The sequence below is a fragment of the Anser cygnoides genome, chromosome 1 (genome assembly GCF_040182565.1).
Source record: "Anser cygnoides isolate HZ-2024a breed goose chromosome 1, Taihu_goose_T2T_genome, whole genome shotgun sequence".
Taxonomy (NCBI): domain Eukaryota; kingdom Metazoa; phylum Chordata; class Aves; order Anseriformes; family Anatidae; genus Anser; species Anser cygnoides.
In genome coordinates, this window is record NC_089873.1 from 129,833,901 (window position 1) to 129,857,995 (window position 24,095).

The 24,095-nt window shown below is 43.5% G+C and overlaps 1 protein-coding gene and 1 long non-coding RNA gene across 4 annotated transcripts in view; both read right to left on the reverse strand.

Moving 5' to 3' along the window:
- NHS (NHS actin remodeling regulator) overlaps positions 1–24,095 on the reverse strand; it is a 251,881-nt gene that overhangs the window by 221,685 nt on the left and 6,101 nt on the right. The gene's annotated exons all lie outside the window — the stretch shown is intronic.
- LOC136786747 (uncharacterized) overlaps positions 1–24,095 on the reverse strand; it is a 132,510-nt gene that overhangs the window by 102,936 nt on the left and 5,479 nt on the right. Inside the window, exon 1 of the long non-coding RNA XR_010826238.1 lies at positions 1–24,095. This exon is cut by the window's left edge and continues 14,670 nt beyond it; it is cut by the window's right edge and continues 5,479 nt beyond it. This is a non-coding gene — a long non-coding RNA (uncharacterized lncRNA).

The window sequence follows — 24,095 nt, forward strand, 5'->3', positions numbered from 1 at the left end:
AAACCATCTGGTTCCAACCCCCCTGCCCTGGGCAGGGACACCTCCCACCAGACCAGGTTGCCCAAAGCCCCATCCAGCCTGGCCTTGAACACCTCCAGGGATGGGGCATCCACAGCTTCTCTGGGCAGCCTGTGCCAGTGCCTCACCACCCTCTGAGTAAATAATTTCTTCCTTATATCTAAACTAAATCCACCCTCTTTTAGTTTAAAGCCATTATCACTTGTCCTATCCCCACACTCCCTGACAAAGAGTCCCTCTGCTGCTTTCTTGCAGGCCTCCTTTAGGTACTAAAAGGCTGCAATGAGGTATCCCCTTATCACCCTCCTCCCTTGATCAAGGGCAAGCTTCAGCTGCACACCTGGCTTGGAGCTCTGGGTGAGTGTCCCCAGCCTGCATGTGTGCATGCATACACATACACACACACAGAGCTGTAGGCTCTGGATGCTTTAATATGAACTGCGCATTCCCTACTGTAGTAAGACTTCAATGTCAGGAAATGCTGCCATTTCATTCAATCAACTAAGCAGTGCATAAGCCCAGGTAAATTAAAATTAGTTCCCTGTAAGTTTTGAGGAATACTGTCATGTGCTTTACTGAAAATTAAGTGAAAGTCAATGAAAGCTATGAAACTGACTTCAGGAGCACAAGGTTTGTCTGGGCACTGCATTTACCTTATTCTAGCAATTGCAATAATTATTATTATAACTAAGTCAATGCTTTGGTTTATTCTTTATTAGCACCACTCACTCATTTCTTGTGGTTTCACTAACCCCTAGAAACCACAGGTTTATAGCTTTTGGGCCACACTCAGAAGCAAGGCTAGAAAACTGATCTTAATTACAGTTCAGTAAATTACATTCTCCAAGATCTTCTCAACTCCAAAAGAGCTGGGTAAACAAAATGTTAAACTGGAGGTCTAAGTGATTAAGCATAGTTCATTGCATGTCATCTTCTGCCCTCCTATTAACTGTTTGAGTTATAAAAATATAAAAACCAGCAACAGCAGTTGGCCAAGGCAACATACAAGAAAATGACATGACTTTTCTTCAGAGCACGCCACTTCGAGCAATATGCTGGAATGATCCTGTGGGATCTCCTGGGCCAGAGGCAATTCCTCTTTATTTAACACTGCTCTATAGACCTCCCTTCCACTAGTGGATACAGGTGCTTTTGATTCCATTTATCATTTATCTTAATATCTCAAAAAGTTGAGGTGAGGAGTTCCCCAGTTGCTCAAGGACCCACCTCATATAGTTGTGAACTTACTTGCTAGTTTGATTTTATGTCCTTGACGTCTTTCTGCTGTACCCAATTCTTCTGTTTTCCTTGGCCACATCAGGGTTCTGCTTAACAGTCCAGATTTTACATTGCTCTAAGTTCAACATTCCCCCTCCCCTCAAATAATCTTATTAGTATTATTTTATAATAAGATAACATTTAAAAATAATTAGTTCTCATGATCCATTTTTTCATATACTTGTCATTGTGACTTCTAAATGTATTAATTTTTTGTTTGTTTTCTATCCTTCACGTCTCATGTTTTTACAAGAACTCAAAAAATAATGGAGTTTTCAGTAATAAAATTTTCCTTTCTAATTGCCCAATTCTTTTTCCCCACTTACTACACATCTTCCTGTTCTTTGTGAAATTACCACTTCCAGACTATGCTGATGTTTGTGAACGAAGAAAACTTCACCCCGTATCTTTTCATTCTCTGACTTATTTTCCTTAGTTAAACATGTACATACTTATAATGAAAATGAAAGCTATACAACATTTGACAATACAAAGAAGTTTGCCAAGCATTCAGTTTTAAAGAATAGTGTGAGACCAAGTGGAAAACATCGTTTTTTACCAACACAGATAAAACTCTTAACAAGAAGCTAGATCATCTTCAGTTAGTTTTCTAACACATTCATGCACAGCTGCTTGATTACTTCTAGTGGTTTGGCCTGAAAGAACATTCTAAAAATCCATAAATGTGAGGGCTTTCTTACTTATATGGGGGTTATTTTTTCAAGTTTACTCTTATTTAATGTCCTGACGTCACAGCTTTCAAAGCAAGAAGGCACAGTTGGCAGAATACAGTGAAACCAGTGAAGGAGGTAAGGTCCATGCATGCGCAGTCCTTAATAATGGAGACTACAAATAAGCCTTGCTTTGAAACTCAGATACTTGAAATGCAAATACAAGAAGCCTGAGTCAAGAGAAGGTCAGCTGTGATGGACTTCCATATTAGTGGTGTAACAAAATTGGTGCATTTGCAGATTATCCATTTTGCCCAGTGGAAATGTAAGTTTCTAAAATAGAACAATCAAGGGAATGATTTTAACACACACTCCCAGTAGTCCTGGGACTACTTGTGCTGAATCAGATTCCCACCAGGAACTGGCTGAGACTCTAGAAGGAAGGTATTGAAGACTGTGGTGGATACTTATCCTTTTCATGTACGCACGTTTTAAAGGCTGCTGCCAGCCACCAAGCTATAGGACAACAAACATTATCTTTTCAAAAGGCAAAACTGAGAAAAAAAAACATAAGGAAAGGAAAAGCCACAAATCACAGCCCTCAAGTTAATCATACTTTGGACAGTGGTGGCAACCAGGCCAAAGCACAAACAGTCTTCATGAAGAATTAGACTTCAAAACCTATACTTCCAAAATCAGCATGCTTACACATCATCAGGACCTAAATATGGTACCTCCTGCCATTGGAAGTGTTAAGCAAATTGCTTCAGTTTGGATGCATCAGTGGAGGCAGCGGGCACTGAAAGCTTTCCTCACAACCCTGGTTAGTGGTGGCCGCAGGAGCCTCAGGACAGAGAAGATGACGTCCACTGGCAGCTCTACACCCACCACATCCAAAGCTGGTTATGAGAGACCCAAGCCACCCAATGATAAAAGTCTCCCATGGGGGACCACTCCTTAAATCTGTCTGTGCAGACAACGCCCAAAACCGTGGCCTCGCTGAAATCGATGACAAAGCTCCCCTGGACAGGCAGACATCTCTGAGGCCAGAACTTCACCCAGGGCATTTGGCAGACGCTGGGGCAACAGTGCAATCACTTCAGCTGCCTTAGAGCCAACAAGAGACACAAACATTTGACATAGAAGTGAAAGAGAGAAAGTCTTCACAGCAGATTTTGCTGTGAGGTCTTAAATTGAAAGAAAACTCCTTCAGAGTGATAAATATCATTCACAGCTTTTATCTAAGCATCCGCTCAAAGTATTTCCTTCTTTTCTAATTAAAATAGGGATTTGAGTGCCAGAACAATGATCTGTAGTCAAAGAACCTCGCAGACAGAGGGATCACACTAGCTCATTTCCTATTTAAAGAATGAAATCAAACCAAGGTTTGAGAGACCAGGGTTTGTTGCTATTATTTGAGCTGGCACCACACACGCTCTGCAGTACTTTGATGTGGCTGCCTTAGGCAGCTCATAACAGGAGTAATAATATTGTAAAATATAAACAATTGCAGTTAGCAGTTTGGGAAAGAAAAAAAAAAAAAGGCCCTTGCTTTTGCAGCAAGAAACAGTATACTGCCTTCCCTGCTTGCAAGGTCAGGTAAAACCAACCACAAATTTTAACAGTCCCAAATCGGTGCTCCTTTAACGTGTTGGGGCAGCTGGTACTGAGAGCCCCTGAGCCAGGCAGCTGTAGGCACGGTGCAGCCCTGGTGCTCCAAGCACCTCCCTGGGGACAGGGACAGGCCGAGGCCGGGCCGAGGCACAGGCCCATGGGTGGGCCTGGCGGGGCAGGGGCCATGGCCAGGCAGGGCAGGGCTGTGGGGAGCTGGAGACCGGCCCTGATGGAGCCTCACTGAGGTGGGCTGGTGGCCCTGGGGCTGATGTGGAGGCCTGGGCCTGGGCCGGTGGGGCCTCTTTCCCTTCATGTCTCCTCAGGTTTCTGTCTCCCATTTTCATCCTGTTCCAACAACTCTTGACATCAGTGGGCCTCCTACTGGTTTTAAGGGTCTTCAGTCAGACTCAACAAAACCCCATTTTAGCAACCTCATTTTGAGATGGGGGCGCAAAACACACTTTGTTTGATTAACTTCGCGTATGTCACAAAAGTAGAATAAAATTAATGTTATTAATGCCAAGAAACAGAGGTCTACAGCTGAATCCAAAACAGTTATTGTCCTTTTACTATCAATCACTGTGCAAAAAGCCTTTTGTATTTTGAAGCCTGAAGCCAAGCTCACACACCTTAAGATTCATTAGATCAAAGAAAATGGTTTATACAAAACTAGACAGATTTAAGGACATACCCAAACATATCTATTTGCAAGTCTAATCCTTAAGGCATTGATTATATTAGTCTGTACACAGACAACAGTATTGGTGATGGTGGTGTTCCAATGCCCTTATTAAAATACATTCAGATGGAGACTTGAACAACATGAGTTGTGTTTTCATGCAGAGTTATATCTGTGAAAACCAGCCTCCAACTCACAAAAAGAGGAGTGATTTTAAGTTAGTCTACTCATCAGCTTATGAGTTTACAAGATTTAAGGAAGGGTGTTTTGCAAAAGGAAAAAGAAAAAAAAATGAGTTAGCAGGAGGAATGTCAGGAGAAAAATATCTAAGTGGTCTCATATGCATTGTCCAATTTTGAAAGAAAGATATAAAAATTCAACCATTTTTAACTGTTACTCTTCTATAATTTTTCACTTTTTTTTTTGCAAGAATAGAAGGTACTATCAGTGCCAGACATCAGTACCAATTCCAGATTAAACAGCAAAACCTACCAAAATCTCCTCTGAAGAAACAGAAAATAAAAAGAAAAAATGTGGAAGCACACAGTGAATGCAGCAGCAATAACCTTTTGAGTAGGATGGGAAACTGCCTCTTTGTTGTACTTGCAGAAAACATAACGATATGCCTATCAGGAAGTCCTCCAGACAGACAACCTAGCATTTATTTATGTTTTGGGTTTATTTTAAGGTGCTGAGATCAGTTCCAAGTAAGTTCACCTTAAAAGGGAGAACATACACTAATCTCTGTCCATTATTGCCAACTCCAAGTATTCAAAGATCAGTAGTCAAATGTTCTTGGCTCCTAAAACAAAGTCTGCATACATAACAATCAGATATAAGTATCAGGGCTGTGTGTTGTTTTTTAATGGTAGTTTGGTCCTTTTCATTTAACTTCAGGCTGTGAACTTCTAGAGTTCAAAATACTAATGTTTACAACTAGACAGGCTAGTAACTTTCTTCTTTCTAAACAGAGAGAGCTGATGCTCAAATGAACATATGACTCCAGTTTTTGGCACTCTAAAGATGGTTAATAAAGTCACAGAAGTTGGCAACACTGCCCACATGCTGTCAGCAAGCCATGATCCAAGGGCGACAGTTCATCTACCGTTTTACAAGGTCCCCTTCCATCAAGTGTTCTTTTCCAAACAGCTACCAACAACATCTCTCAACAGCCTACGCTAGCACAAAGCCAAAAAGGTTAATAAAATAACTGTTAGCTGCATTCAAGGACAACAACCTTGTAGCAGACTAGATGAGCACAAAATGCTTTAGCTTCATTTGCATACTAGACTTGCCAGAAAGCACAACATTTTGCTCCTGCATAGCTTTCGCTTAAAAGCAACGGAGACCTTATAGAGTACCCTTAGCTTCAATGTTTAATTCATTCTCATCTTTCAGAGGCCACAACCAACACCTAGGCTGTCCACTTCTTACACGCATAACACAGTGACAAAGGGTCATAAAACAAACAAACTCTAATTTCAATATGGAACAGGTAATCAGTAGGATTACGTGCTTCTTTTTGGCTGCAAAGCAATCTCTCTTAATGCTTCAGAGTTGGTACAAAAACATTTCTCTGTTTGCAAAAGAAAACAAGAAAATATATTAAAACCAAAAAAAAAAAACAACCAAACAAACAAAAAAAAACCAAACAAAAAGCACAATGGGAGGACATATCATGGGCATAGAAACATTTTGGACTGTGCTGCAGGTTGTAGACTGGCTATACTGGTTCACCATGCGCACCCAATAGGAGACCTCTCAAGCATCTTCCTTCCCAATGTGTGGGAAAGCCCTGGGTCAAGTCATGGAAAAGGAGATGCATCTCAGAGAGTAGGTCACTTGTTGGGAGAAGTACCCTAACCTCAACTGTTACCGGGCAGCCTGCCACTGAGCAAACCCACCTCTCACTAGAAGTCTCCTTTTTATGTGGCATAGCCCCAGCTGCATCACAGCAATCCCCTTCCATCAGACCCAGCTGCTCCTGGTAAGTATGGTCAATCACAGGATGCTACTTAAATATATATGAAGTACAGGCCTGGCTGCTAGGAAGCAGCAAGCAAAAGTCAAGTGTGGGAGCTTGATGTAAGATAAGTACCAGCCTGCTCCAAGCTGGACAGAAATCACACAGTGCTCTCAAACCACACTTTCCAAAGCCAGAGTATTCAGGCTTTCTCCAAGACACAGACTTTTGGGGCTAGGAATTCCACATCTAGCAGCACTGCCCTTGGTGTAAAAAGTAAGATGGTCCCTTCAATAAGTTTGGAGGATGTAACAAGGTATTACCCAGCAGTACTGGGAAATACTACAGAACCAGTTAGTTTGATATTCTTAACCCTAAACTGGATGAACATTCATCAAAATGAGAAATCCACACATGCTGGTGACTGACTCTCAACCAGCGGCTGTTCTGCTGCGGGACACATGGTCTCAGTTCAGGCCATTCAGGCTCTAAACCAGCAACTCATAACTGTGTACTGTAACAAGCTGCCATGTTAACATCCTTAACGTCACCTTTGCCTACTTGTCAAGTCAAGACAGACACTTTCACCCTGCAGTATCTCCCAAAATGTTTCAAAAGGCAGGTCACACTTAAGGAAATCCCCAGCAGAGCTAGAATACCACTTTACCCAGTTCTGCATCAGCATGGGGACAATAACACAACTGTAACATAGTTAAACCTCCCAGTGTGGTTATTTTTGTCTTTATCTTACCGTAGCTTAAGCGGAGTAAAAGAAGATAACTCTGAAGCACAGGTATACAATAAGCCAAGCGTCTTCAAGGATTAAAGCATTTTTATCTTAAAATCATCCGTTCCACAAAATTTGTTTTTCAACACACAGTTAGGGTGATTTGTTTGAACTTAGGTTACATACATATAAACTATATATATTATATCATTATATATATATATTATTTTTTAATATGAAAAATGCAAAATTGCAAAACTGAAGGTTTAGGAGTCATTTGCATGAAATAAATTATCCCACATTGTTTTAATTTTCTTGCTGATATTCATGTGGGTTCCTCACAGCATGTTTGTCAAACATTGCCCTTTATATTAAGACTTTGGGAAGTATAATAAAATACAACTGCAGGCTCCATAAAACCATATTCACAGCATATTTACATTTACAGCACTTAATATAATTAATGTAGAGGACAGCAACAGTAGGGTGCATATATTCTATGTCCTGCTAAGTTGCTGAATTTGTGGCAAGAGTTTGTATTTCGAATGTCTGAGGGTAAAGACGTAAATATTAGGCCCTTTGATACAGATAGGAGGAGGTTTGTGCATACCAAGCTCATTAGAAAATAAGTACAATGAAACAAGTAACCCAGTTTCTCAAGAAAAGAAAGATAACACTATGCCCAAGTTCAGTAGCACTGATTAGCAGAATATACCCTCATTTACTGCTTCTGTATAGCCTAGACATACATAGTCAAGTTCCATAATTAGTGCCCTCTGCTATAAGGATAGAGTATACATTCATTTCAGAATGGAGGGGAAAAGAGGAGGGGTGGGGGAAGATACTTTTTTCCTCATAAAAGAAGCTACTGTGTTTCTGCTGCTCTCCACAGCCTGGTTCTGTAGGTGGCCATTTAAACAACAAAGGGAGTTCAAGGGTTCAAAACAGATTTCTGCTGCTTAATACCCAAGAATCTGCATTTTTAAACTCTGTCTCCCTGCTGTGCAATTATGTATGAATTTAAGACTAACCGTTTTCTTATAAGAGGCTGTGTTGTGCAAGTGGGAGACAAAATCAGGTCACTCAATCATGAGAAGTAAATTTCCCCAACCAGCTGTTGTACTCCAGAGAGAGACAAAGAGAGAAAGGCAGACTTCATTCCCTCCTCAGACTAGTCCAATTTCTAATCATATCCTTCAGAGTTTGAATACCCCTTCCATCTCCCTTCAGACCCAGGGACTAGAATGGGAACCTAATTAAACCTTAAGTAGTGCCGCGTAAAGACCAACGCTATTTTAAGACTTCTCTGAAAGAAGGGCTCTATGTGAAAATATGCATCCCCTGTTTAAAACAAGGCACCTGCCCTCTCTGAGACTTCTGTGTCCATTCCAATCTCCCTCTTTCTCTTATTTCCCTTTGAACATTTTATTTACAGTTGTTTCTTTCCTGGGAAACATGTTATACATCAGCTGTGTGATCACAGTGGCCCATAGGCACTGGAGGTTCTGTCGTCCCAGAGTAAGAGGCCTAGAGAAGAACAGACTGATCCAGATTGCTGTGCTTTGCCCCATTCCTCACCTTAGGATCCCTCCAACTGTCAGCAGAAACTCCTCCGATTTCACAGGGGCTTTGCATGGGCAAGAGAATCCACAGCACCAAAGCCTGGCCCAGGACACAGCCTCCTTCACCCACTACCCTGGGACAAACATCCACGTCTGAAGAACAGGAATATTTTGTGACTTCCCACAGGAAAAACAAAAACAAAAACAAACAAAAACCAACAACAGTACACACACACACACACAAAACAAAAACCACCACAATCTAGCTCCTGGTGTTGGACCAGAATGCAATGCTGGTGAACATCTCTGAAACAAAATTCCTATTGCTAAAAAACAGCTGATTTCTCTTTGATAAAGATGCAAACTAGTGAATAAAGTTAAAAACGTTGCCACAAAGACATGGCAAAGGAAGAAAATCAAGCTTAAAGCATATGGCTATGTGTGTTTTTCATTTGCTCCCAGGCATACTGGGTGATCATGAACACAAGAAGACATTTGGGAGATTCAACCCAGGAAGAAATGTCATTTCTGACTACCTTGGAGGTGGCTGCTCTCAAACCAGCAAGCCACAACTGCTTCTCTAGGAAAGATGTGGCCCAAGCCTGTCTGCTGCTCTGCTCAGAGAACAGTTACATTGCACTGCACAAATTCCAGGTGTGCTGCCACTGCCCCACACAAGTTGGCTCTTCCAGGGCTCAGGGTCTCATTTGCTTTATGAGCATTAACTTTCTAGTTTCTGTGTTAAAAGTAAGTACTCTTGCACATTACCATTTACTAGGCATTTAAAAAAAAAAAAAAATCACTGTTTCCAGTGACCAAACGTCAACAGCACCTATACCTTGTTAATCAAAGCCCATTTGCAAAATAAATTAATGCCATGCACTAGAGGTTACAAAGCTTATTCTGTATAGTTCCAACACGTGCAATGCACTGCATTAGATCAAACAGGAAAAACAAATCATAAAATGTGTTTTCCTGCCCTGATTCTCTGACACAGTCCGCGGTTTCAACCCTGACCCAGCGTTGTTCAGTGCTGAAGAGCTGTGGACTGATTCATGGCTAGTGAGACAGGCAAGAAAATCAATCACTGGATCACAGTAGTACTACCCTTTATCTGAAAATGAGGAAAAGCTTGGGGTTTGCCCTTTTTTTCCATATGCAGTAAAATACCAACGGCTGCAAAGAATCTTTAAAGAGGAATTAAAATGTGTGAATAAGTCTATTAACTGAAGATATAACACTTTAAACTTATGGATGGATGGATACATAACATGCCTATATATATCTATGGATTTTAGACATTACAACTAAGATTGCACTGATCAAACTCTGTTAAAGACCACAATCAGACAAAGTGAACGCTTCCCTATCTCCCCAGCTCTCTCTCTTGCTGGGATCACAAGGCTATGTTTTATGGAAATGGAAAAAGAAAAAAAAGAATTTTGGAAACAATCTTTTGTTGTTGTTGTTGTTGTTTTCAGTCCCATTTGCCACTTTACTGACTGTAAGACACGAAGGGAAGCACGAGTGCATGGTCTACTGAAAAGAACCTTTTTCTTCCCTTATGCACGGAGGAAGTATTTTTCTCCCACAGAGGGCAAGTATCACAGGCTGTTTTCTGGGGTGAGGAGAGATCTCAGGTAGCCACAGGAGAGCCATTAAACATTTGTGTATGACTCCTGCTGGAGTGTTCTCTCGAAATAAGAGCAAAATCCAACACTACAGGCCCAAGTGGTGCTGCTTCAGCAAATGTCCCCGCAACAATAGCTGGGGGTCTGCATAACAGCTTCTCTCTGAAACCTTCATCCCTCAAGCACTTGGCAAGCTTCATTTTTCCTTGAAAGCATTTCAAGGTCTTCTGTTCTCCCTGTTTAAAAGCTGCACTGGGCAGCTTTTCTGTCTGCCCATTTTGAGAGAAAATTTTTGAGCCTGATGGAAAAGGAAAGCGTCAGCTGTGCAGAGGCTGCTCAGGGAAGGCAATGGTAAAGTAAGGAGAGAAACTGGACCCAGGCAGGCCCAAGACATCACCCAAAGTTATTTCATGCAACTGCAAAAAGATTGCAAGCCTAGCATTAGGAGTTCAGATGATAAATCCTTCCAGATGGGACCCATGCACTGCTGTGCTTTCTGTCCGTTCTCCTGTTAAACAGAACTGGAACCACAAAACTGCTCTCATCCCACACATCTGTGGCAAACTAGCTCCTCTTTGAATTCAGTTTCAGCAGGTATTAAAAGGAAGGGATTGCTCTTTCAGCTCTTGTTAGCATTTTCATCCCATTTTGGAATTTGTCTATCATTTTTATCTTTTGATTAAGAAATGTTAATAAAGATTGATGGTCTCCCTGAGGAAAAACAGGTGAGATAGCGCAAGCTGAATTATATCATCCCAATAAATCTTCTTTTCAAAACAAACACAGCTTTCTTGTCTTGCAAAACACTGTTCTTTAAAGACCATACTTTGTGTTTTAATAAAGAAGAAGGTCTTTCAACTGTGTTAACGATTAGCAAATGAAGATGGCAGCTAACCAAGATGCTCAGGCCTTTAGCTTTAGTCATTTGTCAGATTAATACATACAAATGAAGGATTCTGTAGTCTTCACTTACAATGACTGAAGTCATCGGGATTAGACTGGCACAATTAGGAAAGGCTGAAGCATTGAGCCCAGAGAAACAGGGAGGGCAAAGAGAGAAACCGAAGGGAAACACACTCAGAGAATGCATGCACATAAGGAGACGGCTGCCTGCAGCCTCATTCGAGTGGTGAAAGATACAGAGAAATAAAAGAGGAGTCCCAGAAACAGCTTATAAAAATAATTAGTGGCATGAAAGGATCTACAGATGGAGAGAGACTGAAGAGGTCTGATGTGTTTAATTTAGATATAAGGGCACATGAAAGAGGTACACAAAGTAATGAATAGCACAGACAAAGAATTCTGGGATTCTTTAATTATCCAGTTTTGTAATGCAAGAACAAGTGGGTATTCAGAGAAATGAAACCAATTCCAGAGAGTTCCCAGGCAATACACAGGTAACCTGTGGAGCTGGTGGCTACATTTCGTCACTGAGGACAAGAATTTAAAAAGAATTAAAAAAAAAAAAAAAGAAAGAAAAAGCAAGCTCAATTAATAGTAGCATGTGCAATGACAACATACGGAGTGAAAAAACTACACAGAAGAGCTAGAAATGCTGATGATTCAGGGGACCTGTCGAAACCAATCCTGCCTTCTCTGGGATAAAGCTTCACGTGTGGGCAGTTGTTACTACTTTCTACTACACTACTTCTTGCACTTTTTGCTTGAGCCATCTGGTACCAGCCACGGCTTTTCTGATCAAAACTATTTTCCCCGAGTACATTTTCCCCATTTCAACAGAAGATCAGGAAGAATTCTCCTTATCCCCGCAGAGCCCTGTGCCGCTTCAGACTGCAAGAGCCGAGGCGTGCAGCAGCAGCGGACGCGGGGCTGCTCCCACCACCACCACAGCAAGAACCCCTTGCATCACCGCATGGCTGCCCCCACAGCCCTGGAACACCTCTCTGGAGGTGTTCATGCCCCCTCCAGCAGCAGGAAGGCTGGGGGGGTCCCAAACTGCCCGTCGTTCCCAGGCATTTCACAGCTACCGGAGGGGCTGTGCGGGGAGATGTGCAGAGGAGGCCGCGCACGCCGCCCCACACCAGCCCCTGGGGAGCAGGGAGCCTTGGTGCAACCCAGGCCATATGCAACAGGACAGCTTTTGCCTCCAGAGGGCAGAAAAACGTTAATGGAGACAATAACCCAGCTTTCTGTGACTGCTCTACGTGCCTGCTTCTTTTCGTGAGCTACCTCCGAGAGGGGAAGAAAGAAAAAAACACAGAAGTGATTCATGAGGGCACGAAGCTTTGTCTGCCTGAATAATGAACTAACGGTTGGCCTTGCTGACAGCCCAGCGTCCTCTTACAATCTCGTCAGCCTGTGCTTTGTTCCCAGGCCCCGCTCAGGCATCAGCTGAGGAAGTTCATCCGTCTCGGCGGTACGCGGTAATGATAGCAAGGGTTAAATACCACTTACACGGAGGTACAAAGGGCCGATATAATTTTATGTGAGGCCAGACAGCTGGTTTGTATAATTCCAGTTTTCACAGAGCATTCTCTTTCCAACTGCTATTTCTTTCCAGTGTGTCCCCTTAAAAAAATAAAAAAAATAATAAAAAAAACTTTTCCCTGTGAGTTAATTCTCTTGCTGGAGAATGCCAGCGCGGCTCCAATTATCAGTGACACAATTCAAAGCTAAGTTCACTCTCAAACTCAGACCCAGGCTAAGGCTCCAAGACAAAAATTCTTACAAAAGTCCTCCCCGTTGAATCATTTCAGGACAAGGTATGGATGTGGTTTTGTGCCTATTCTGCTGAGTTTTGTTGTGTGCTGCTTTTTCCTTAAACACCATTGCTCTACCTTTCTAAGAGCTCCCAGATAAGAACATCTGTTTTTAAATAATCTCAGTGCTGCTCTGGAGTTTCTACGGCGTGCAGTGACATAATCAGCTGCTTTTTATTAACTTGGTTGTTTGTGCAACAGCATTGGTGAATGTTCATCCATTCATCGCTGCACATCAAGCAACTGGGGCAGATCCAGTAGCAGGAGTGTTCAGTGTTTGCCAATTCTGATACATCAGCACTAACTAGCAGCTAAATTATGCTTCCCTTGCCTGAGTAGGCAGGCATTGAAGACAAACACACATGCACTTGTTTACTGAATCATCTTTCCTAAAATGTGGAGATGTTCACAGCGAAAAAAGTGAGCTGAAAGCTAAGTGAATATTCAAGGTGCAGCTGAATGCCCCTTCCCTTCTCTCCCTTGTCTCCAAGATTCCCCCAAATCATGGGAAAGTAGCCTTTCCCAGGGATACCCCAGCAACACAAGTACAGGGTGGAGCTGATCCATAATGACTCCTGCAAACAGATCTTACACTATCACGCACAGCTTTGCAAAGCTTTGAAATACCATCCTGGAAGCTGCTGGGATTTCTTGTGGAGCACCAGCCAAATCTTGCAAAGAGCTGAGGGGAGGGGGCAGAGCAAAGCAGGGTCCCGGACTGATTACTTGCTGCATGCTCCTCATATCAGCTCACTACTTGAAGCCCTTGGTACATGAACTCCCACTGAGGACAGAGTGAGGACACTGGATGTCACTCCCCAACCCACAGCACAGGGCAGGAGCAGTACTCAAAACCACAGGCGCAGGGTGTGCCACAGCAGCCCTCAGGGTCCAGAACTGAACGGTTTCATCTTCTCAGTGATGTGTGTTACCACGCAAGGGAGAAAGCCCCTTCACTGAGCTTGGTCTGACTGACAGCCTACAAAAGGCAAATGGGGTCTGTCTTCTCTGCAAGTCTTCATAACAGCTCAGAGCAGTGGAATTGGTGCCCATCCTCTTAGAGGCTAAATGAAAAAGAATGGTGCTTGAAGCTTTTAATCATGGCACCTTGAGCTCATAAATGCTTCAGAGACTGGATTATAGAGGGGTACACAAAAGAACTAGAAAATCCCATAGAGTCCGGTCTGATCTCTGGGACTGTACACTTTGTAACTACCCCTCTGAAAGCACTCTGCTATCTGATCTGATCTGATTTTGAGTCTCTGCAATGACTGGATGCGGACAAGCTGCTTGGCTGCTGTGAAGAAGCTGTGTGTGATGGAGTCAGGGGGTGCTTCAGCAAAAGGCAGGTCTCAATTTGTCCTACAGCACCTGATGATCTTACGGATTAAAAGCAGTTTTGAAATGCCTGGACCAAAGCACTATTGCTGTCCCTGCTGGAACCAAAAGCACCCTGTAATCATGTCACAAAATGGTTAGTTTTATAACAAGCCCTCCCCTCTACCAACCTCCCAGTGTGAATCCAAGAATGGGGAACTCCACGCACCCCCCCCACCAAAATGAACAAAGCTGTAGATCCGGGTTTAAAAGGTAAGGGAGATTTAATTACACTTTACAAGCCACCTGCAGATCTTGAGTAAACGACTATTTAATTGAATCATTCTTCAGAAATTTTCTTTAAAAAAAAAGGGGGGGGGGGGGAAGAAAGAAAGAAAGATACTGACTCATTATGGTTTCTTTGATCCCTTCCAACACAAGCAGCTATATGAAGAAAGCAATTTTCCCTCCCTGGGTCCTCCCCTATTTGTTTCCCGCAGTGTCAACCTGCTCCAGCAGGCAGTCCCGGCTCCTTCCACAACACTGCTCACCCTGCCCTCGCTCTCTGTTAAAGACACAGCAGTTCTGATTAAGCACCCTCAGCACTACTGGGGAGGCATGCCTGCTGTCATGGCTGGGTAAGCCAAAATGATTTCTAAGTTCTACCTGGTCATGGAAAAGAATTATCACGGCAAGAAATCGCTTGTGACTTCCCCAGCCTCTTCAAGGATTTTGGGGGAGAGCTGACACCTAATGCAACCCACTCTGGCCAGCACTGCTCAGGAATCCCAAACAAATTCAATGTTCCTGAGTCCTTTTATGCTGTAGCAAATTTTTCTTGAGAGCCTTCATAGATATATGATCATTTAAATATTCTTCTGCTGGTGAATGGTACCTACACTGCCTCTACTGTGCTTATGAACTACAGAAGAAAAGAAAATATTAGCTTAATAATGCAGTAAGGTGATGGTACCAAAGCAAAGCTACAGCTCTCCATAACATTAGATTTACTATGTTAAGCTCTTAATACTGTGAAATATTAGCAATGACAGACTCTGTTGTAGACTAGCAAAAGCTATCTGCAATTCTTGCAACTTTCACATTAATCACATTTAAACATGCTGCTAACAGATGGGCATCATGGAGTGCTAGGTCTCTCACAAGCCAGTATTAACAAAAAGCATGTCTAGGAGATCTTGTGGCTCCTACAGATCAGAGAGATTGTATATGCATGCGCTTTATTATTGGTTTTGTTGTATATTATCTGCGATTATTAGAAAAGCTCAAGTTAAATAGATGACAGACTTCAGTATACGTGAGTGGGAAGGCAATGGGTCTAGGGGGAGAAGAATCAAAATAAGACCACCCACACAAAGTTCCTCCAAGTCCGTACCTCACATGCACGATGATGATTTTTCCACTACACAGGGAAAGCCTTAGATACCGCACTGCGAGTTTTCCTCTGACACTGCTACCTGCACAAACCTTCTCCCAAAGCCCACGCACAAGCCCAAGCTGTGAAAAGTGCAGTGCCAGACAGCAGCCTGGTTGGACAGATAATGAAAATCCATCCTCCCCTTTCATTGGAGCAGATGTCAAGCTCAGTTGGCTCTTTCTGACTGAAGTTGAGAGCGCACCTGAAGAGAACTGCAGCGTTAGCACTCGGCAGCCAGATAGAACACATCAGACATTTACTAAACTTCCCAGCACCGTTTTTTAATTAAACCAAGTCCCACGGTACAACCTCATCTTTACATGACTGTAATTAACCAGGACATGCTGTCTGTAACGTAAGAAAGCTCGCTCTCTATGATCCAAGCCTCAAAAGAAAGATTGGTAACTGCAAAATCTTCAGTCCAACTTCAGGTTGATCCTCAAGAGGAAAAATATGTGGCTCTCAGCAACAAGAAATCCTGCTTACTGAAGGAGGAATGGAATATCCCACCTAGAGGTATTACCTTCACTAGGTAGAATGGCATCACCAGCTGGAAATGTTTGTCCACGAAGGAGCGAAGCACTCTTGATGTGGAAAATTCTCGGCCCCACAAATTGCTCACTGTTGACAAAGCGAGCCTGGGTACCTGTACAGCAACCACCACCAGAAAGCCCAGCCCAACTCATCCTCATTCCTTGCGTGATATCACCCCTGAGGAGAAGGGATGGGCCTGCCACAGAGCTGAGGAACTGAGGCCTACGGAGCCCATGGCAGTACTCACGCTTCACCCTACAGTGTTTAACATGAGTTAAGGGACTCATCTGAGGATGAGATCTATAAACTTTCTCTGTTCAACAGCAAGAGACGAACCCACCTTACAATGGGATGGATTGCCTAACATTTAGAGTGATGGAAAACTGCCAGTTTTCCTGATGGAAAACTGCCCTGGCAGTAAAAGCAGAGAGGAGGCGCTGGTCGCCTGAGCTGGCTCTTCTAGGGTTCATGCAACTGCTCTAACAATCTCCTTTTTTCTTCCTTTTTTTTTTTTTGTAATTATCTCCCTGCTACAAATACACAACACAAGCCACAGTACCATTATGGAAAAATTAATTATTGCCCTAACTTTAATGTTTCTTCAGCAGAAACTGAGGGAACAGACGAAGAGGGTACTTAGGGATCAACAGACAAACAACCTCCTTTTGATGCAGCTTTTTCAGGAGGAGAGTGATCTCCAGATTCAGACCCGTTCTAAGTAGAGGCCAGAAATATCCGAGCTATTTTAAACAACCCGTGTTGTGTCATGCAGCAACTACAAACACAGCTTCAGTGAGTGGTCTTTTCAGCAGGGCAGACAACTTCCTCACCCGCGCTGCCCTGCTGCCAACTCTCCTCCCATGCAACCTCGCTGGCACAGCACCTTTGGAGGCTGAACTGCACCCAGGTAGGGCAACACCGCTGCCCATGAACATTGTGTAGGGGAGCTTGTTGCCTCAGAAAGCAGCTGGGTTGCAAAGATGAAGCCACTAAGAAACAACAGCTGCTCAGCGCCCCCGAAGCTGTGAAGTGGCATGTCAAGAAAGGGGAGGTGGGAGACATTTCCCTTGCTATAAATGGCATAGGAAAGCAGGAAGGAAAAAGGGTGAAGGACACCAGACAGACCTCTGACCTGGTTTCCCCATCAGTATGAAACCAGGCTCCTCAGACGCCAACCTCACAATGAGACCTGCAGAGTCACATCCTGGTGCCCACAGGGTGCTTGGGCAGGAGAGCACAAGCATGGGGCTTCCAGGGAGTGGGGTTCAGGTGACACTCACAACTGACATACTCCGCTCCAAAATGCAGCAGAAAAATGTCTGGACAGATTTGAAAAAAAAAATCAGGTAGGCTTTCACATAGCTCTACAAGGTCGTAAAATGTTCCTGTGGTGCCATCAGGACACAAAGTAGTAGAGAGAGCTCTGTGTCACACAGGTTAAAATGTTCTTGGTGTATAATTTAACATCCTCATACCCAAGTACTATGGTCTGAAAGAAAAAACAAAAGCTACTTTGACACAGCAGATATATCTTGGACTAGGAAGTATTGAAGTGTTGGCCAAAGTTTGAGTCAGCCAGCTCCAGCCTCCAGTACTGGAGCATTTAATTATGTTATCCAGCATTCAGCTCTAGGGATCTGTCCATCTGGCTCATGCCACTAGAATCAAGAAGCTGCAGAAGAACAGACTGCAGCAAACAAGGTCAGCATGTGCCAACTTCTACAGAGATGTATTTAAACAGGCCCAAGGTTGGACTGTCTCAAAAGGGAACAGAGAAGACATTTCTATGAAACGGTAAATATGAGTACACAACATTTCTTCAGTGAATCTGCAAACTACGCTGTAGACTTGCATCACTTTACTTTTCACTTTCCCATCTGTTCTCTTGGAAGATTTAATTTCATGAACTAGGCTGAGGTTTTCTACATTTTCATTTTTCAATCCTCGCTGTAATATAGCAGGGGCAATTGATTCAAAAGCAAAGGCTTCACTTCTGCAAGTCAGAATAATAAGAACAAAAAACCAGCATCATTCCCACATCCCCAAGCAAGATGTATGCTACTTCTGTGGCAGGATCACACATTAGATCCAGATGAAGAATTTGCATTAATAACACAACAACCTCTCAAGGCTAGACTAATCTTCCAGCGTGAGAGGGACGGGAAGGGAAGAAAGTGACCTCCACCACAAGATGCTTTTGGACACAAAGTCAAAAAGGCAAAGAATGAGACACATCAGTTACCTTTGACTATTGACTTTGTAATAAGGGCTATAATACTGAATATTTTCCCCATGTTTTCAGCATATCACTGCTGATACAGCTGTAAAAATTCTTCTCCCCTCTATTAAGCTTTTCTAAGCTCAGTGACCAATGCTATCTTGCCCAAATTTTCCACTCGTCTTCCTCCTTTACCTCTGTGTATACAGATAGTTAAAACAGTGTTTCCCTTCCAGTGACACACAGAATTTTGAGGAAGAAAATGCTGTCCAAACCTCCTCAGTTGCAACTATTGTTAGGAAAGGTCTGCACGCTGGTTTGTTTTATGGCAACGGAATCTTTTAGTCTCAGTCCGAGATGCTGCTTGTCAGGTCAGACCTACGGCCAATCAGCCAGTCAAATTCCAGAAAGGAAAAAAATAATCTCTCTGAGCTGCAATATTTTGCACTTTCCTCTCATTTCCTTTAACGAATTGCCATTCTGATGGGTTCTTCAGCACAGCACCTAGGAACAAGCAGATAAATGAAAAATACTTCTAATCTACATTAATAATTTGTGTTAAGTTCCACTTGGACAATTTCACAAATGAATAGCCACGTTCTAGATGTGGAAGGTAGCTGTAATGTACTTGCTCACTTGCAGACCCAACACTCCTCGAACAGGGGTGCTGCTCATTTCTACCCTGTACCTGTAGGCAGATGATTTTATCATTGGATCTGATACAGAGTTGCCCTGTAAATTTTGCATGTATTCACAGAGGTCCCTAAAAATGCCTACAGTGCAATATGGGTAAATAGCCTGTGTTGTATCTATACTAACAGGCAGCCAAGCATCAACAGGGACCCTGAACACAGGTCCTGCAGCTCAGTTACAGGCTCACAGCGTGGCTGAGGCTGGCAGGGCCCTCTGGGCTCACCTGCTCCAAGCCCTGCCCAAGCAGGGACACCCAGAGCAGGCTGCCCAGGGCCATCTCCAGGCGGCTTTTGGAGATCTCCAAGGAGGAGACCCCACAGCCTCTCTGGGCAGCCTGTGCCAGGGCTCTGCCACCTGCATAGTAAATAAGTGTTGCCTGATGGGGGCTCAGAGTTTTGAGAAACAGACTCACATGCCTGGCCTGTCTCACTCTCCTCTCATGGCTGGCAACTGCGCAATCTCTCTGTATAGTACGGCTGTCTTACTGTGTCCCTGCCGACTTGCTGCCCAGGGATGGGTGGCACAGCTGGCAGACAGCAGAAATTTTGATGCCTGGGTAGCCCCATGCCCCACGCAAGCTGCCCAGCCCCACTCAGAGGGTGGTGAGGCACTGGGAAAGGCTGCCCAGAGAAGCTGTGGATGCCCCATCCCTGGAGGTGCTCAAGGCCAGGCTGGATGGGGCTTTGGGCAGCCTGGTCTGGTGGGAGGTGTCCCTGCCCAGGGCAGGGGGCTGGAACTGGATGGGCTTTAAGGTCCTTTCCAGCCCAAGCCATTCTGTGATTCTGCGATCTGCGTGCCAAGCATCGCTTTGCCACTCTTGCTCCAGAGGGATGGCTCACAAGCTCTGGGTACCAATTCACACCAGCTGAGCTGCCGCTTCCTCACGGTGATGGAGAGCTAACAGCAGATCTTCAGGTGAGCCTACCAGTTCTCCATTAGAGGATTTTGTCCAGAACACAGCTTATCTGTCCTCTGCCTGGGCACCAAGCTGCATCAAGCCTGTGGGAGCTATAACAGCGGCCAAAAAATATTGCTGAAATCATGAAGTAGTGATACTTATTTTAGGCTATTAGCAGAGTAACGACAAGATGATTGCCACAGAATATACTTCAGCTAGAGTGCAATTTCAAAGTAAAGGAACTTAAAACAGTGATTTTAATGTGCTAGCCACAATGAATGCATTTATAATGTCTATTAAAAGCAGGTTACGTTTGGGGGATGGTGGTTAATTAAATATTAGCAGATTATCAGTAGTTTATTAACTGAACAAGACAGCACCACATTAAAGATAATCAATAGAGAATAAACCACAGCCATAAAAATTAATACTGCTCATTCTCTCAGTGAGAGGGGGTTGTCTTTACTGTTAAGACGGAGGTAAACAGTGAAGGCACAGGTGCGTCCTTAATGAAACCATCATGAAAAAAAGGAGCAAAATATAGGATGGCCCAAAAGGAAAGTCATTCAAGGCATAAGTCGTGTGTGTCCCCCTTAAAGAAAAAAAAAAAAAAAGAAAGACTAAAATTGGAAAGAAATAATCAGTAATTCTAGAGGGGAAAGAGGAACACGAACAAGCAGTTTTGCAAGCAGCGGAACTAATGAAGCCTGGTTTTCTCCAGCTTTTATGTTGTGCAGAGGACTGACTTTCACATTGAAGAAAATGTGAGCTCCAACTGGAGCACTTTTTTTTTTTTTTTTTAAATCGGGTTGGAGCATTTATAGTGGATTCTTTCCCTGCGGATTTTCTGGTGTCTAATAAAGAATAAGCCCATCCTTCAAATGCAGCAGCAGTTCTGTTCTCTCCTTTACCTGTCAGCCTCTTGTATGATTCCTACCCTGTGGCAATGTAGCTGAGCTTGTAGTTGAATAACAGATACAAAATTTCTGAATGGCTGCTGTGAGATACATAGGTATGCCCACCTCCTCCCCTGTTACACACTCACGGAGTGTGCTATCCCTTAATTCTTGTTTCAGTAAGAAACCAGGCTAAAAACTGTGTTGTCAGAATAATCCATCCTACAGGGAAAACGCAGCTTTGACGTGCTGTGTGCAAGGCTTCATGCAATCTGCTGGGGAGACCAAGACTTCAGGTTCAATGAGGGAAATGGAGGTGGGCAGTACCTTCTCTTTGGACCCTTTTGATTTGCATGGAAAGTGTTTAATCATAATTAGTCTCCCACTTCACTTAAAATTAATTCATCCCTTATCATATCTCACTAAATACCAGCCACAGTGAAATGCGTACCATGTTACAAAAAGTGTGCCTCTTAGCATCACAGCAAGTTACTGCTGCCTATCCTGATCCCCATCAGGAAGATCTCATTTCTGCAGTCACAGGCGGCCACAAATTGGAGAGAACAATGCTCAGTAGTAGCTTTTTTGAAAACAAAACCAAAACACGCGGGCAAAACAGAGCATCCATAGAGAAACCAGTTTTACCTTCAAAGCAATCCAAAGCCTGTGCCAAGAGAGGAATTTTTCAATGCACCCCACGTAATTCATTCCCCAAGATGACCTGATTCACAGCTCCAAGAAGGATCAGCACCTTCTCCCCTCAACGTGCCCTCCCTCCAGGCCAGCTTAAAGGTCTTTTCAAACATCGGCAAGCTAACAAAAAAACTTTGAGAAGGCAGGGGAAAAGCTGCGGAGGCCCGAGCGAGCTATGCATATTTATAGCACAAACACACCGCCCCATGCTCATTCTCCTTAATCACATGCACACGCTAGCAAGGCAGCTCCTCCGAACTTTCTCAGGGACTCAGCCCGAGTGGCTATAGCTCAAAGTCCAACTGCCTCCGTGGCTGAAAAGAAAGGGAAAACCACAGTGGCTTTGTAAGAATTACAGTGATCCCATTAAAAAATAATAATAAAAAAAAAAAACTTTCTCTGCTGGGACTTAGCATGGCAGTGCCACGCAGCACTCATTGAATCTAGCAGCATTTCAAGCACACAACTCCTGGTGTAATTAAACCATGGGCTTAATTAGGTTCCCATCACTGTTGCTTTCTTCCTGCCTTCAGCCAAGAAGGTATAAGAAAAGATTGTCCAATACAGATACTGCAATTTAAAGTCTCTAGTTAAGAACACAGTGGGTGTATATCTTGTATAAAATCTACCCTAAAAACATGCCAGTTGTTAAACTAAGCAGCGCATTAGAAGCAGTTAGATATAATGAAAATGGAAATGGAAAGTATTCTGGGGAGATGCTTCAGCTAAAAACAGCACGCACTGTATGCTATCTTTTATTTTAATCATGCTCTAAGCCCTGCCTTTTTGAACTTTTTATAAATTCCGCTATCTCCCTTTGCAGTTACTTACATATCGGTATATAAATTCAAAGACGAGAAGCAATTAGGAATGAAGCTAAGACTCCCTCTCTTGATGCTAATACATCAAAGGAAGTGAAAAAACTTCACCACCACCACCCCCCCGCACACTCAGTAACACAGAGAGCTTCTGCTCTTCACAGCCTAATAGCTCGAGTAGCTCCAGTGGAGAGTCTGATGTCAGATTCCGATTACATGGAGATGCCAAGTGATTGGAAAGAGCAGCTTTTGAAAATCCCAGCTCTCCGATTCAGAAGACCACACAGCTGCGCGGCGATGCTTTTAAAATGCGTGTGTGTATTATTCCCATGAGCTGGTCGTATTTTTTTCCCCGCTTTGGGCATCGTAACGTTGCTTCCAGGAGTTCCCTCGTGGGTCTCTGATTTGGGTGCGATACACCTAGGCATGTGTGAAGGAAATGTGTCAGATTAGGGGCTCTTCCAGCAGCCGGTGCTACCCTGCTGAACCAGAAGAGCAGCTGAGTGGCACCGTTATACCAGGTATTTATCCTTGCTTCCTGCAAATCGTTCCCTCAGTCCAAGGACATTTGAGAATTACGCAATAGGGTTTTTGGAAACACTCCAGGCCCTTCATCTGTCATAAAGGGAAACCACCATCTTTTATGTATGTGAATAAACAGGTGAATGACCTTCCCATGTCCTCAGTTAGTTATCAGAGCCTGCTTGTTTCTTAATCTCCAGATCTCCCCTGTATCAGCAGGGGAACCAACCGAAAGTGGGAACGTCTCTTCTGATTTCACTGAAACTCTCGTCTCACATCTCCATATACATTAAACTATAAAAGATCCGAAACAGAAACAGAGAGTTTTAAAGGGGCTGTGGGAAGTATTCATCCTATGTCATCAGGTCCAAGGTAAGTGCAAGCGTCTTACCAGCCTGGTTCCATTTTCTCTGCAGTCCAACTCCTGGGTAAATGAGACCTCGTTGGTCTTAAAGGAGTCGAGTTATTTCCACCAGGATTTCAATAAACACCCAGGAGACCCTTGTCTGGTGCGTGAGTATGAGCCAGAAGGAAGTTCCATTAATGGCCACGATACTGTGCAGCTATATGGCTGCAGTGAGGTGGGATTCCAGCTTCGGCTATAACTGGATGTCAGGTCTTTTGTCCAGAAGGCTCTCCATCCAGCAACAAAGTCCTCAAACATTTCAAATCTCTTACATCAGTTTAAGTTTTGTTTGTGGGACGGAAAGCAACTACAGAAAGGTAAAGGCCGTCTATACCACGCCAGCAGAAGACCAAGTAAATGCAATTCAGCAAAATTCCTGAAGATTTACATCTGTTTAACAGGGAATGGCTTCAGAGGAAAACCACAGCCGTCTGCTATTCATCTGTTACCAGGTTGTGCCAGATAAAGGTTAGCGACTCTACCTGAGCACTGAGCTCTTGGAGCCTTTCCACTGATGGTCCCACTGACCTCAAGAGGACAAAGGGTTTCATGCTCTGCTTTTATCTGCAAAGATGCCAGAGTCTGCTTTACACCAGTCAACGTGACTGAAGGTGACAACAGCTTCGAAAGCACTATGTCTCTGCCAGAGAGGCCTGACAAATTTCCTCCCCTTATGTTCTATCACGTACTAAATGGATGAGAAAAATCTCTCAACCCCAGGCTCCTTACGGTCGTGCTCTTGGGTAAAAGGTTTTCTATCACAACTCTGTAAACAAAGATAAGGAATCTTTTTCCTAACTGA